Genomic DNA, 16,627 nt, shown 5'->3' with positions numbered 1-16,627 from the left:
GCTCGGCGTTGAATAGCTGCAATGACTCCTGGGCAGCTCGGCGACAGCAACCTACAACAGGCCACCGGGGTACGCTTCTTCTTCTTTTTTTTTTTTTTAACTAAGTTTCTAACTTGTTCACGTTTGTTCGCAGAACTGGGTGGAGCAGATTGCCATTAGCAATCGATTGGCCGAACTGGAGGATGAGTTGAAAAAACTTAAAGCCGCGGGAGATAACAGGCAATCGACAGCCGCTCTGGAGAAGGCCAAACGATTGCTGGAAGCCGAACGGAAACGAGCTTCCGATCTGGAGAGCGAGGTCGCTCGGCTTGAAGCCGTGATCAAGCAGCGAGATAAAGAGGTCAAGACGGCGACCTCTCGGAAGCGCAAGGCCATCGAAGACATGGACCGAATGAAGGTGGAAATCAGAGGGCTGGAGCAACGCATCAAAGATTTGGATGCCCTCCTGACCACCGAGAAGGAGAGCCGCTCGGCCGATCTTCGAAGATTTGACGGAGACTTGAAGGATCTCCAGGCTGCCAGCGACGCTGCCCACGCAGCGCTCAAAGAGTATCAGGAGGGGGAGTCGGCTCGCTCTGACGAAGTGAGGAAGGCGTTTCTCCGCTTGGAAGATTTCGGAGAGAAGTTCACTAACAAGATATCCCTCACTTTTGAAGAGGCGATCAAGGCGGCGGTGGATTACTTGAAGACCAAAGGCCACCTGCCCGCCGAGCCGACCATCCCCCCCGAGGACCTCGCGACCGTGATGGGCGCCATCCCTGACGCTCTTTTTGATTTTGAAGCGTGAGGAGTGTTTTTTATGAACTTTTTTGTATCCCCGCCGTTCGGCCAAACTTATTTTTGCTGTAACTTTTTTTTTGGTTCGCCCAGTGCTTAATAGATAATCTTTTCCGTTCCTTCAACTTTTGTTTTGGCAAGAAATTTTTCCCTCGTCATATCTAAAGTGTTCTTTAAAACTCCTCCGCTCGGCACCACGCTCTGTCAGACTCAAGTCGATTGTCTTTAATAGCGTCTTTCATCATGCGATTGAGCAGCCGGTCAGCGCACGAACGCCCCTCGTTTACATGCTAACCTCCTTAATTCTCATTAACCAACTTTTGCTTTGTGCCTTACCTCAAAGAGGTTTTCCGTATACTTTTGATAAGCGAGCCGCTCAGCCGTATGTTGGTCTTAACGACTAGGCTGTCGTCGGTCGGCTCTTACCGCTGGAATGTATCATGTGGATGGCTATCCGCTCGGACGTTTATAGACGCCGGCTCGTCTCTCGATATTTAACGTCGGAGCTCGACGGTCTTCCGCTTGGACGTTTATAGACGCCGGCTCGTCTCTCAATATTTAACGTCGGAGCTCGACGGTCTTCCGCTCGGACGTTTATAGACGCCGGCTCGTCTCTCGATATTTAACGTCGGAGCTCGACGGTCTTCCGCTTGGACGTTTATAGACGCCGGCTCGTCTCTCGATATTTAACGTCGGAGCTCGACGGTCTTCCGCTTGGACGTTTATAGACGCCGGCTCGTCTCTCGATATTTAACGTTGGAGCTCGACGGTCTTCCGCTCGGACGTTTATAGACACCGGCTCGTCTCTCGATATTTAACGTCGGAGCTCGACAGTCTTCCGCTCGAACGTTTATAGACTTCGGCTCGTCTCTCGATATTTAACGTTGGAGCTCGACGACCTTTAAGGCTAATTTTGACATTGCCGATCGGCGGATCCATTGGCCATCATTTGAATTAATTTTGCTTCCTACATTACAAGGACATGGGCGACTAACATATGCACAAAAATAATTTACATTCGTGCACCTTTCACCCCGCTCGATAAGGCTGAAGATGATTCGCGCTCCACGGTCGATCCAGCTGCCGCCCGTCTTCATCCTCCAAATAATATGCGCCCGAGCGGAGCTTTTCGATGACCTTGAAGGGGCCTGCCCAAGGAGCCTCCAACTTCCCGACGTCACCGACCGGCTTGACTTTCTTCCAGACAAGATCGCCGACCTGGAATGATCTGGGGATTACACGCCTGTTGTAGTTTTGCTTCATCCGTTGCCGGTACGCCATTAGCCGGACGGAAGCTTTGGCTCGCTCCTCATCCACCAAATCCAGCTCCATGTTCCTCCGCTCGGCATTGTCTTCATCATAATTTTGGATCCGAGCGTATTCGATGCCGACTTCGACCGGGATGACCGCCTCGCCGCCATATACGAGATGAAAAGGGGTGACGCCAGTTCCTTCTTTGGGGGTCGTTCGGATGGCCCATAAGACTCCTGGCACTTCGTCTACCCAGCTTCCACCCACATGATCGAGCCGAGCCCTCGGGATGCGAAGAATTTCCCTATTGACTACTTCAGCTTGACCGTTACTTTGGGGATAGGCCACGGACGTGAAATGTTGCTCGATACCATAGCTTCGACACCAGTCTTCGAGCAACTTCCCAGTGAATTGCCGCCCATTATCGGAAATGAGTCGACGGGGGATGCCGAACCGACAGATGATGTTTTGCCAGATGAACTTTTTGACCATCTGTTCGGTGATCTTGGCTAGCGGCTCGGCCTCCACCCACTTGGAAAAATAATCTACCGCCACTAGCAGAAATTTCCGCTGCCCGGTCGCCATAGGAAATGGACCGATGATATCCATTCCCCATTGGTCGAACGGACAGGATACGGTAGCCGCTTTCATTTCTTCCGCTGGTCGGTGAGAGAAGTTATGATACTTCTGGCAAGAAAGACACGTCGCGACTGTCCGAGCGGCGTCTGTCTGTAGGGTCGGTTAGAAATATCCGGCCAGCAATATCTTTTTAGCCAGTGATCATCCGCCCGGATGTCCTCCACATGATCCTTGATGCACTTCCTGGAGGATGTAAGCTGAGTCCTCTAAGTTCACGCATTTCAACAGCGGGCGTGAGAAAGCCTTCTTGTAGAGCTGATCGCCGATGAGTGTGAACCGACCGGCTCTCCTCCTTAGTAGTTGGGCTTCATCCCAATCGGAAGGCGTAGCACCTGAGCGCAGAAACTCCGTGATGGGTGTCCTCCAGTCGCTCGGAAACGTCAGACCTTCCATACGGTCGACATGAGCCACCAACAATACTTGTTCGATTGGCTGTTGAATGGCAATCGGCGTTATTGAGCTCGCGAGTTTGGCTAACTCATCAACCGCTTGATTTTCTGCTCTGGGTATTTTCTGGATAATGACTTCTCTAAAATTGGCTTTAAGCTTCTCAAAAGCTTTAGCATAGAGCTTGAGCCGAGCACTGTTGATTTCGAAGGTGCCAGAGAGTTGCTGAGCGGCCAACTATGAATCTGAATGAAGCGTTATCTGACCGGCTCCCACATGATGTGCTGCCTGTAAGCCGGCTATGAGGGCCTCATATTCTGCTTCATTGTTTGTAGCTTTATAATCCAGCCGGACGGATAACTGCATCTTTTCTTCTTGAGGGGAGAGCAACAGTATTCCGATCCCGCTTCCGAGCTGAGTGGATGATCCGTCCACAAATATTTTCCACATAGCTTCTGGCTCTGCATTCTGCACCTCAGTCACAAAATCCGCCAAGGCCTGCGCTTTGATGGCCGAGCGGGGCTGGTACTGGATGTCAAATTCACTTAACTCCGTCGTCCATTTGATGAGCCTCCCGAATGCTTCTGGATTCAGCAATACACGCCCGAGCGGGCTGTTGGTTTTGACGATGATGGTATGCACTAGAAAGTATGGGCGAAGGCGCCGAGCGACGAGGACCAGAGCCAAAGCCAGTTTTTCGAGTCCGGTGTAACGAGATTCAGCATCTTTTAAAATATGACTAAGAAAATACACCGGCTCCTCTCCGCTCGCCCTCACTAGGGACGAGCCGATTGCCTGCTCAGTTGAGGATAAATAAATACAAAGTGGTTCACCAGCAGATGGCTTGGCCAATATCGGGAGAGAATTCAAATATGTCTTCAGATCTTCAAAGGCCCGGTCACATTCTTCGTCCCAATGAAACTTGGTGGCTTTGCGCAAAATCTTGAAAAAAGGAAGGCTCCAGTTGGCGGTCTTGGAGATTGATCCGGTGGTCAAAGCAGGGGACCCCATTACGAGAAGTTAACGCCACGTGGAGATCAAAGGGCCAGGGGGTCCACCGGAGAAGGGTCAGCCGACCGGACTCGGAAGAAAATGATAGATCGATCGGCCAACCGACGAGCATCCAACAGTAAAAGGGGTCCTGGCAGGAATTAAGGTTTTGACGCTCAGTTGAAATAACATCTCGGAGCTGAGCGGCAGGCCGGTCGGACGCCCAGCCTAGCCGGTCGGACGCCCAGCCTAGCCGGTCGGACGCCCAGCCTAGCCGGTCGGACGCCCCGAATCGTGATACGGCCGGACGGACTCCCCTCCCAGCCGGTCGGACGCCCTTAATTGTGATCAGTAAAGAAAGGTGAACACTTTATGACAACTGTCAAGTCATATGGCTAGGTCATACTCCAAGTCTGGCAGCGGGATGTCTTGTTGTCCCATCGAAGGCACGAGGGGACTGTAGCAGTATGGCGTCAGGTAAGCTCTCTGACAGACACATGCCGAGGTATGGGTTGCGGACATGTACGTGCCTCGGTGGACGTACAGGAACTCTTCCACCATTCTATATAATGAGCCTCATACTTCGTCGGAGGTACGCGTTCAAGACCTTCGAAGCTACTTATTTCACTATTTGCTTGCCTGACTTGAGCGTCAGAGGGTCGTCGCCGGGAACCCCTTCCCGGCCCGACTTTGGTGCAGGTTCACCGGCGGACCTTGCGGACGATCGGAGATCCTCACCAGCGAGTGGAGAGCGCCACGTGCCCGGCGTCCATTGATTCAGCATTCGGACAGGATCAAATTTGGCGCCGTCTGTGGGAACGCTCCTGCATCCGAGCGGAAACAATGGACGAGGCTGGACGACAACACACGGTGATGCTTTCCTCGGAGGAACTCGACGCTTTGGTTGAGTTGAGGGCCGCCAAGCTTGTGGAGCAAAAACAGAAAGCAGCAGCCGAGCGACCGGAGCAGCAAGCAACGTCAGCGTCTGGTGGCCGAGCGGAAGCACCTCAGGCCACTGTAGCATTCCATCGGGCCCTATTCTGCACGCTTGAAGCCGCAACAGCTAATAGAGATCGGGGATCATCTTCGGATGAAAGGCCGAGACGAGATGACAGAAAAGGAAAAGCCCCCCGAGCGGATTCATCGCTCGAGCAGATCAACCGCCAATTTTCAGAGGCTATTCTACAAGACCCTCTGACCAAGCATTATGTGCCTCCGACGATTGGCGAATACAACGGGACCACGGATCCTGACGATCATTTGGGTAAATTCGATAACACTGCTACCCTTCATCAATATACCGATGGGGTAAAGTGTCGAGTTTTTCTTACCACTCTCTCGGGATCGGCTCAACGGTGGTTTCGGAGGCTGCCGGACGGATCTATCACCAGCTTCAAAAATTTCCGAACGGTCTTCCTCCACCACTTCGCCAGCAGTCGGCGCTACCAGAAAACAAGCGTGAGCTTGTTCGCCATCAAACAAGAGTCAGGAGAGCCGCTTAGGGCCTATATCCAGCGGTTCAATCAGGTGGCCATGGACATCCCAACGGCCACCTCAGAGACAATGATGAACGCATTCACACAAGGCCTCGTGGATGGAGATTTCTTCCGATCACTCATTTGGAAGCCGCCCCGAGACTACGACCATATGCTACATTGGGCCAACGAGTACATCAACGTGGAGGAAGCCCAAGCGGCCCGAAAAAAGGAAATTCTAGCCGAACGACCTCCACATGCCGAGCGGAAACCTCACACCTCTCATCAGCCGCTAAGAGGACCGAGGGCCGAAGTAGTCCGTTCCCCCCATGCAAGATCCCATGTGCAACAAGTAGCAGCCGAGCGGCCCAAGCCTAAGAAAAGATGGACGTCCATGTTCTGTTCATTCCACCGAACAGACACACACAACACCAGAGATATTCGAAGTCTCCCCTTGATAGCTCATCCCGTGCCTCAAAGTAGAGCGTCGACGATCACCATCAGTCGACAGGAGTAAGAAGCCTTGGGAAGCCGATCGGACAAGAGCCGCCAGACGACCAGGACAGACTCCCGAGCGGCAGCATACTCCAAGGCGAAAACAACCTCGAATGTCTAGGGATCAGCCGAGATCATCTGCTCGGGAAGAAGAATATAGAAACAACGCTTCCCGAGGAGAAATCAACATAATAGCCGGTGGGCCAACCGGAGGCGACTCTAATCGAGCAAGAAAGGCGAGCGTCCGGCAACTCCAAATCCATACGGTCGGTTGCAGCCTAGAGCGGGCGAACGGACCGGAAATCAGCTTTGGGCCTGGAGACTTGGAAGGAGTTGAAGTGCCCCATGACGACGCTCTCCTCATCAAAGCGGTAATAGCAAATTATACTGTTCACCACGTATTTGTTGACACAGGAAGCTCAGTCAACATCATGTTCAAGAAGGCCTTCGACCAACTACAAATAGATCGGGCCGAACTGCTGCCCATGACGACCTCCCTCTATGGGTTCACGGGCAACGAAGTTCTGCCGGTCGAACAAATACGGCTGGGTATTTTGCTAGGAGAGGAGCCGCTCAGGAGGACAAGGACTGCAAACTTCGTAGTGGTCGACTCTCCCTCATCCTACAACGTCATCCTGGGACGACCAACACTCAGCGAGTTCGGATCGGTCGTTTCCACCTTCTATCAGAAGATCAAGTTCCCCGTAGAGGATAGAGTGGGTGAAGTACGAGGAGATCAACTAGCAGCTCGGCGATGCTACGTCGAGATGGTGCGAGCGGAAGCCAATTCCGCTCGGAAGACGCCCCGGAGCGAGGTAAACACCATAACTGAAAAGCCTCCCACTTTAATTTATGAAGAAAAAGAGGAAGTGCAGATTCACCCAACCCGACCAGAGGCCACAACATTCGTTGCGTCCGATCTGGAGGCTAATCAAAAAGAGAAGGTGATCCAATGCCTTCGAAGAAACCATGATGTCTTCGTCTGGTCGACACATGAGCTGCCCGGAATTTCACCAAGTATAGCGCAGCATGAGCTGCACGTACGACCGGACGCTCGGCCAGTAAAGCAAAGAAAAAGAGACTTCAGCGCCGAGCAGAATGCCATCATCCGAGCAGAGGTGGAGAAACTCTGGGAGGCCGGCCATATACGCGAAGTCCAATTCCCGAGCTGGTTGGCAAATGTGGTGCTAGTTTCCAAGCCCGGCAACAAGTGGAGAGTATGCATAGATTTCCGGGATCTCAACAAAGCTTGCCCGAAAGACTTTTATCCTCTGCTCCGGATAGATCAGCTGGTGGACTCTACGACCGACTGCGAATTAATATGTATGCTCGACGCTTACCAAGGCTATCATCAAGTGCCGCTCGCCCGTGAAGATCAAGTAAAAGTTAGCTTCGTCACAGCCGACGACACCTACTGCTACAATGTGATGCCGTTCGGACTGAAGAATGCGGGGGCCACATATCAGCGCTTGATGAACAAAGTATTCAGATAGCAGATCGGGCGAAATCTGGAGGTGTATGTGGACGACATTCTCATGAAGTCTGTCCGAGCGACCGATCTCTTCAAGGACATGGAAGAAACCTTCCGAACGCTACGCAGATATGGAGTCAAGCTAAATCCCCAGAAGTGCCTGTTCGGAGCAAAAGGAGGACGTTTCTTGGGGTACATAGTGACCGAGCGGGGTATTGAAGCAAATCCCAGCAAAGTAAAATCCCTAAAAACATGCCGCCCCCAAGAAATCTGAGGGAAGTGCAACGTTTGACCGGTCGGATAACTGCTTTGTCCAGATTCATATCCAAAATGGCCGACCGGAGCCTTCCTTTCTTTAAAATCTTGCGCAAAGCCGCTAAATTTCACTAGGACGAAGAATGCGATAGGGCGTTCGAAGATTTGAAGGCATATTTGAATTCCCTCCCGGTATTAGCCAAGCCAGCTGCGGGTGAGCCACTTTGTATTTATTTATCCTCAACTGAACAGGCGGTCGGCTCGGCACTAGTGAAGGCGAGCGGAGAGGAACCGGTGTATTTTCTTAGTCATATTTTAAAAGATGCTAAATCTCGCTACACCGGGCTCGAAAAGTTGGCTTTTGCCTTAGTCCTAGCCGCTCGGCACCTTCGCCCATATTTCCTGGCGCATACCATCATTGTCAAAACAAATAGCCCGCTCGGGCGTGTATTATTGAATCCAGAAGCGTCCGGGCGGCTCATCAAATGGACAACGGAGTTAAGTGAATTTGACATCCAATACCAGCCCCGCTCGGCGATCAAAGCGCAGTCCTTGGCGGATTTTGTGACTGAGGTGCCGAATGCAGAGCCAGAGGCTATGTGGAGAATATTTGTGGATGGGTCATCCACTCGGCTCCGAAGCGGGATCGGAATACTGTTGCTCTCCCCTCAAGAAGAAAAGATGCACTTATCCGTCCGGCTGAATTATAAAGATACAAATAACGAAGCAGAATATGAGGCCCTCATAGCTGGTTTACAGGCAGCACATCATGTGGGAGCTGGTCGGATAACGCTTCATTCAGATTCATAGTTGGCCGCTCAACAACTCTCCGGTACTTTCGAAATCAACAGTGCTCGGCTCAAGCTCTATGCTGATGCTTTTGAGAAACTTAAAGCCAATTTTAGAGAAGTCATTATACAGAAGATACCTAGAGCAGAAAATCAAGCGGCTGATGAATTAGCCAAACTTGTAAGCTTAATAACGTCGGTTGTCATTCAACAGCCAATCGAGCAAGTATTGTTGGTGGCTCATGTCGACCGTATGGGAGGTCTTACGTTTCCGAGCGATTGGAGGACGCCCATCACGGAGTTTTTGCGCTCAGGTGCTACGCCTTCCGATCGGGATGAAGCCCAGCTACTGAGGAGAGCCCGTCGGTTCACACTCATCGGCGATCAACTTTACAAGAAAGCTTTCTCTCGTCCGTTGCTAAAATGTGTGAGCTCGGAAGACTCGGAGTACATCCTCCAGGAAGTGCATCAAGGATCATGCGGAGGACATCCGGGCGGACGATCACTAGCTAAGAAGATCCTGCTAGCTGGATACTTCTGGCCAACTTTACAAGCGGACGCCGCTCGGACCGTGTCAACGTGCCTTTCTTGCCAGAAGTACCATAACTTCTACCATCGACCGGCAGAGGAAATGAAGGCCGCCACTGTGTCTTGTCCGTTCGACCAATGGGGAATGGATATTGTGGGCCCATTTCCTATGGCGACCAGACAGCGAAAATTCTTATTGGTGGCGGTTGATTATTTCTCCAAATGGGTGGAGGCCGAGCCGCTAGCCAAGATCACGGAGCAGATGGTCAAGAAATTTATTTGGCAGAATATTATTTGTCGGTTCGGCATCCCCCGTCGGCTTATCTCCGACAATGGGAGGCAATTCACTGGGAAGTTGCTCGAAGACTGGTGTCGAAGCTACGGTATCGAGCAACATTTCACGTCCGTGGCTTATCCCCAAAGTAACAGTCAAGCTGAAGTAGCCAACAGGGAAATTCTTCGCATTCTGAGGGCTCGGCTCGATCATATGGGCGGAAGCTGGGTGGATGAAGTGCCAGGGGTCTTATGGGCCATCCGAACGACTCCCAAAGAAGGAACTGGCATCACCCCTTTTCATCTAGTATATGGCGGCGAGGCGGTCATCCTAGTCGAAGTTGGCATCGAATCCGCTCGGATCTAGAATTATGATGAAGACAATGCCGAGCGGCGGAACATGGAACTGGATTTGGTGGACGAGGAGTGAGTCAAGGCTTCCGTTCGGCTAATGGCGTATTGGCAGCAGATGAAGCAAAACTACAACCGGCGTGTAATACCCAGATCATTCCAGGTCGGCGATCTCGTCTGGAAGAAGGTCAAGCCGGTCGGCGACGTTGGGAAATTGGAAGCTCCATGGGCAGGTCCCTTCAAGGTCATCGAAAAGCTCCGCTCGGGCGCATATTATTTGGAGGATGAAGACGGGCGGCAGCTGGATCGACCGTGGAGCGCGAATCATCTCCAGCCTTACCGAGCGGGGTGAAAGGTGCATGAATGAAAATCATTTTGGTGTATATATTAGTCGTCCATGTCCTTGTAATGCAGGAAGCAAAATTAATTCAAAGGATGGCCAATGGATCCGCCGACCGGCAGTGTCAAAATCAGCCTTAAAGACCGTCGAGCTCCGACGTTAAATATCGAGAGACGAGCCGGCGTCTATAAACGTCCGAGCGGAAGACCGTCGAGCTCCGACGTTAAATATCGAGAGACGAGCCGGCGTCTATAAACGTTCGAGCGGAAGACCGTCGAGCTCCGACGTTAAATATCGAGAGACGAGCCGGCGTCTATAAACGTCTGAGCGGAAGACCGTCGAGCTCCGACGTTAAATATCGAGAGGAGCCGGCGTCTATAAACGTCCGAGCGGAAGACCGTCGAGCTCCGACGTTAAATATCGAGAGACGAGCCGGCGTCTATAAATGTCCGAGCGGAAGACCGTCGAGCTCCGACGTTAAATATCGAGAGACGAGCCGGCGTCTATAAACGTCCGAGCGGAAGACCGTCGAGCTCCGACGTTAAATATCGAGAGATGAGCCGGCGTCTATAAACGTCCGAGCGGATAGTCATCCCCATGATACATTCCAGCGATGGGAGCTAACCGACGACAGTCTGAGCGTCAAGACCAACATATGGCTGAGTGGCTTGTTTATTAAAAGTATACGGATAGCCTCTTTGGGGTAAGGCACAAAGCAAAAGTTGGTCAGTGAAAGTTAGGGATATTTGCATGTAAATGCCGAGCGGCTGCGTTCGAACGCCGAGCGGCTGCTCAGTCGCATGATGAAAGACGTTATTAAAGACGATCGAATTGAGTCTGATAGAAGCGTGGTGCCGAGCGGAGGGGATATAAAGAACACTAGATATGACGAGGGAAACATTTCTTGCCAAAACAGAAATTGAATGAACAGAAAAGATTATCTATTATGCACTGGGTGAACCAAAAAAGTTACTACAAAAATAAGTTGGGCCGAACGGCGGGAATACAAAAAAGTTCATAAAAAGAAAAGACGCTTATCACGCGTCAAAGTCAAAAAGAGTGTCAGGGATGGCGCCCATCACGGTCGCGAAGTCCTCAGGGGGGATGACCAGCTCGGAGGGCAGGTGGGCCTTGGTCTTCAGGTAATCCACCGCCGCCTTGATCGCTTCTTCGAAAGTGAGGGATATCTTGTCAGTAAACTTCTCTCCGAAATCTTCCGAGCGGAGATACGCCTTCCTCACTTCGTCAGCGCGAGCCGACTCCCCCTCTTGATATTCTTTTAGCGCAGCATGGGCAGCGTCGCTGGCAGCTTGGAGATCCTTCAAGTCTCCATCAAATCTTTGGAGATCGGCCGAACGACTCTCCTTCTCGGTGGCCAGCAGGGCTTCCAAATCTTTGATGCGTTGCTCCAGCCCTCTGATTTCCACCGTCATCCGGTCCATGTCTTCGATGGCCTGGCGCTTCCGAGAGGTCGTCGTCTTGACCTCTTTTTCTCGCTGCTTGATCACAGCTTCCAGCCGAGCGACCTCGCTCGCCAGATCGGAGGCTCGTTTCCGTTCGGCCTCCAGTAATTTTTTGGCCTTCTCCAAAGCGGTCGTCGATTGTCGGCTATCCCCCGCAGCTTTAAGTTTTTTCAGTTCATCTTCCAGCTCGACCAAGCGATTGCTAATGGCAATCTGCTCCACCCAGTTCTGCAAACGAACGTGAACAAGTTAAAGACTTATTTCAAAAAAAAAAAAAAAAAAAAGGGAAGCATACCCCGGTGGCCTGTTGAAGGTTACTATCGCCGAGCTGGCCAGGAGTCATCGCCGCTATTCGACGCCGAGCATCCTCCCAGGCTCTGGCGAGATGGCCCGTCAATGTGATCTGCTGCTCGGGGACTACGGGCCGATCGGCAGCAGCCATATATTCCTCCGAAGGAAGGCGCAGGACGGTTTTGATTAAATTTGTGCCGCTCGGCTCACTCTGAGAGGCAGTGCCCTTATCGGACGGCCTGCCAGTAGACGAGGAAGGGAGCTCACCCACCCTCCTGATACGGCGCAGAGTCCTCGGAGGGCTGGACGGCGGCACCTCAGAGCTCGCCCTCGGAGAGCCACGCGGTGTTGGGGTGCTCTCCAGAGAGATCATGCCGGACAACACCGGAGCCTCAGAGCCCCGCTCGGGCTGTGGCTCATCCAGTGGAATCGATGCAGAGGCGGATTCTGGTCGTCGGCGCTTCCGAGTGACTAGCGGAATATCGTCGGCCGAACGTCCCTCTACCTCATCGTGGGTAGAAGGCTCTACGCCGCCCCCTACCTCGTCGTGAGAGGCAGGAGCTGCTAAGGCCTCGGGGGCGGCCTGAGTCTCTTCACCTCAATCGCCGGCCGGAGTGGCTGGAGCGAGGCCCCGCTCGGCGACCTCTTTGTTCTTCGCCGCCTCAATCTGGGCGGCTTTCAGTTTGAGCTTCTCGGTCGCCTTGGCACGCCACATAACTTCAGCTGCAGAAACAAAGGTTGAATCAGTTAGAACAAAAGAAAAGAGAGGGATGAGAATCGCTTACTCATGCTGCAGGGCAGATCGGCTGGGGTAGAGGACAAGCCGAAAATGTACATCACTCCCGGAAGGAGCAGCTTGTCAATATGATAACGCTGACCCACCAGCCGCTCGGCCGCATGAAGGTAGGCCGCATCGCCCCTAAATTTGCCGAGCTCCGGTTGCGCTGGCATCGCCGTCTGCCACTTGGTACGGAAGGCCGGCGGCTCGGGAAAACGCACGTAGAAAAAGTGCTCCTTCCAATGTTTGTTGGAGCTCGGCATATTATCAAAAAGAACAAAACCTATCCTAGACTGGAAGACAAAGGTGCCCCACTCGGCTTGCTTGGGATAAAAGAAGTAGTGGAAAATCTTAGGGTCTAAGGGAATGTCGTTTAGTTTAAATAGAACTATAACTCCGCTCAGCAGTCTAATGGAATTGGGGACTACTTGGCCGAGCGGAATGCAAAAATAATTGCAGACTTGTAAGAAGAACTTGTGGGGTGGAAAACGCAGCCCGGCCAAAAATTGGTCTCGGAAGAAAAGAACGGTGCCGGGCGGCGGTTCGTGTGGCCGATCGGTGGGTGTAGCTACTACAACATGGTGGTCGAGCGGCAAGTTATAAGTTTGAGTGAGGCGCAACGCGTCTTCCTCGTCGAACCGACTTTCCATGGTCGAGTACCAAAGACCAGGATCATCGCCGGTCGGCTGTGAGGTGCTGGTCATGGTGTAAGGCTGAGAATGGACGCGGGATAAAAGGAAGGCGAAGTAAAACTAGGAACGAATGCGGGACGGTGAAAGAAATAGCTAACAGAGAAGAAAGGAGAAGCAGCAAGGAAAAGGAAACCTTACGGACAAGGGGGATGATCGGAAGAAACTGAGGGTCGTCGGAGAGCCGGAACGCGAGGTCGCCGGAGAAGAAAGTGGCAGCGAAACGTCGGGAGCAGAGGGGGCCAAAATGCGGCTGAGAGCGGAAATCCGAGCTTTATAAGGGCGGCCGCTATCAATCTCAGCTGTCCGATCCAGGTCGTCGATAACGAGGTCATCATCCAACCGTCCATTTCTAACGGCGGCTGTCCCATCGGAGGTGACGCCACCGCCATACCCTGACAAGAGAGAGGCAGCCACGTGCCGGCAAGCTACGGGTTAACGCACGTGGTTGGCAGAGGCTTCGGCATAAATTGCAAGGCGCGGATGAGGTATCGCCGAGCGGTTGCGCATCCATTAGCCCATCCGAGCGGACTAAGGTATCAGTCGTCACTCGGTCCGATCGGCAGTTCAGTCAGTCGGACTTCGCCTCCTTCGACTAGACTTAAGGGGAAGGCAAGTGATCCGGTGGTCAAAGCAGGGGACCCCATTGCGAGAAATCAACGCCACGTGGAGATCAAAGGGCCAGGGGGTCCACCGGAGAAGGGTCAGCCGACCGGACTCGGAAGAAAATGATAGACCGATCGGCCAACCGACGAGCATCCAACAGTAAAAGGGGTCCCGGCAGGAATCAAGGTTCCGACGCTCAGTTGAAATAACATCTCGGAGCCGAGCGGCAGGCCGGTCGAACGCCCAGCCTAGCAGGTCGGACGCCCCGAATCGTGATACGGCCGGACGGACTCCCCTCCCAGCCGGTCGGACGCCCTTAATTGTGATCAGTAAAGAAAGGTGAACACTTTATGACAGCTGTCAAGTCATATGGCTAGGCCATACTCCAAGTCTGGCAGCGGGATGTCTTGTTGCCCCATCGAAGGCACGAGGGGACTGTAGCAGTATGGCGTCAGGTAAGCTCTCTGACAGACACATGCCGAGGTATGGGTTGCGGACATGTACGTGCCTCGGTGGACGTACAGGAACTCTTCCACCATTCTATATAACGAGCCTCATACTTCGTCAGAGGTATGCGTTCAAGACCTTCGAAGCTACTTATTTCACTGTTTGCTTGCCTGACTTGAGCGTCGGAGGGTCGTCGCCGGGAACCCCTTCCCGGCCCGACTTTGGTGCAGGTTCACCGGCGGACCTTGTGGACGATCGGAGATCCTCACCAGCGAGTGGAGAGCGCCACGTGCCCAGCGTCCGTTGATTCAGCATTCGGACAGGATCAGAGATGAATCTGGACAAAGCCGTTATCCGACCGGTCAAACGCTGCACTTCCCTCGTACTTCTGTCTCCTGTCGGCTGATGGTGATCGTCGACCGCTACTTTGAGGCAAGGGATGAGCTATCAAGGGGAGGCTTCGACAATCTCTGATATTGTGTGTGTCTGTTCGGTGGAATGAACAGAACATGGGAGTCCATCTTTTCTTCGGCTTGGGCCGCTCAGCGGCTAATTGCTGTACATGGGATCTCGCATGGGGGGAGCGGACCGCTTCGGCCCTTGGTCCTCTAGGCAGTTGATGAGCGGTGTGAGGCTTCCGCTCGGCAGGTGGGGGCCGCTCAACTGGAGTTTCCTTTTTTCAGGCCGCTTGGGCTTCCTCCACGTTGATGTACTCGTTGGCTCGGTGTAGCATATGATCATAGTCTTGAGGCGGCTTCCGGATGAGTGATCGGAAGAAATCTCCATCCACGAGGCCTTGCGTAAATGCATTCATCATTGTCTCGGAGGTGGCTGTTGGAATGTCCATGACCACTTGATTGAACCGCTAGATATAAGCTCTGAGCGGATCTCTTGGCTCTTGTTTGATGGCGAACAGACTCACGCTTGTTTTCTGGTAGCGCCGACTGCTTGCAAAATGGTGGAGGAAGGCTGTTCGGAAGTCCTTGAAGCTCGTGATGGATCCGTCCGGCAACCTCCGAAACCACCGTTGAGTCGATCCCGAGAGGGTGGTAAGGAAAACTCGACACTTTACCCCATCAGTGTATTGGTGAAGAGTAGCGGTGTTGTCGAATTTACCCAAATGGTCTTCTGGATCTGTGGTCCCATTGTATTCGCCGATCGTCGGAGGCACATAGTGCTTGGGCAGAGGGTCTCGTAAGATAGCCTCTGAGAATTGGCGGTTGATCCGCTCGGGCGATGAGTTCGTTTGGGGGGCCTTGCCCTTTCTGCTATTTCGCCTGGGCACTTCATCTGATGAAGAACCTCTATCCCGATTATCTGCGGCGGCTTCAGGCGTACGGAATAGGGCCCTATGGAACGGAACTGTGGCTGGTGGGGCTTCCGCTCGGCCACCAGATGCTGACGTTGCTTACTGTTCAGGCCGCTCGGCCGGTGCTTTCTGTTTCTGCTCCACAAGCTTGGCGGCCCTTATCTCGATCAGAGCATCGAGTTCCTCCGTGGAAAGCGTCACCATGTGTTGTCGTCCAACCTCGTCCATTGCTTCTGCTCGGATGCAGGAGCGTTCCCACAGACGACGCCAAATTTAATCCTGTCTGAATGCTGAATCAATGGGCGTTGGGCACGTGGCGCTCTCCAGTTGTTGACGAGGATCTCCGATCGCCCTCACTAACCGCCGGTGAACCTGCACCAAAGTCGGGCCGGGAAGGAGTTCCCGGCGGCGACCCTCCGACGCTCAAATCAGGTAAGCAAATAGTGAAATAAGTGGCTCTGAAGGTGTTGAACGCGTACCTCCGACGAAGTATGAGGCTCGTTATATAGAATGGTGAAAGAGTTCCTGTACGTCCACCGAGGCACATACATGTCCACAACCCATACCTCGGCATGTGTCTGTCAGAAAGCTTACCTGACGCCATACTGCTACAGTCCCATCGCGCCTTCGATGGGACAATAGGACATCCCGTTGTCAGACTGGGAGTATGGCCTAGCCATACGACTTGACAGCTGTCATAAAGTGTTCACCTTTCTTTACTGATCACAATTCGGGGCGTCCGACCGGCTGGACCGGGAGTCCATCCGGCCGGATCACAATTCGGGGCGTCCGACCGGCTAGACTGGGCGTCCGACCGACCTGCCACTGACATTGATATGCTGGGGATCTTTCTAGTAGGGTGCTTTGTAGGGACTGTTAGCAGTATGCCACCTTCTCTTAGGCCTTTCGCTCGGCTCTTAGATATTGTTTCAACTGAGCGTCGGAACCCCGACCCCTGTCAGGGCACCTTTTACTGTTGGATGCTCATCGATCGGCCGATCGGTCTATCCTTTTCTTCCGAGTA

Source organism: Zingiber officinale, chromosome 2A (assembly GCF_018446385.1).
Source record: "Zingiber officinale cultivar Zhangliang chromosome 2A, Zo_v1.1, whole genome shotgun sequence".
Lineage (NCBI taxonomy): Eukaryota > Viridiplantae > Streptophyta > Magnoliopsida > Zingiberales > Zingiberaceae > Zingiber > Zingiber officinale.
The sequence above is the reverse complement of the archived record's forward strand: the minus strand, read 5'-3'. Positions refer to the sequence as shown.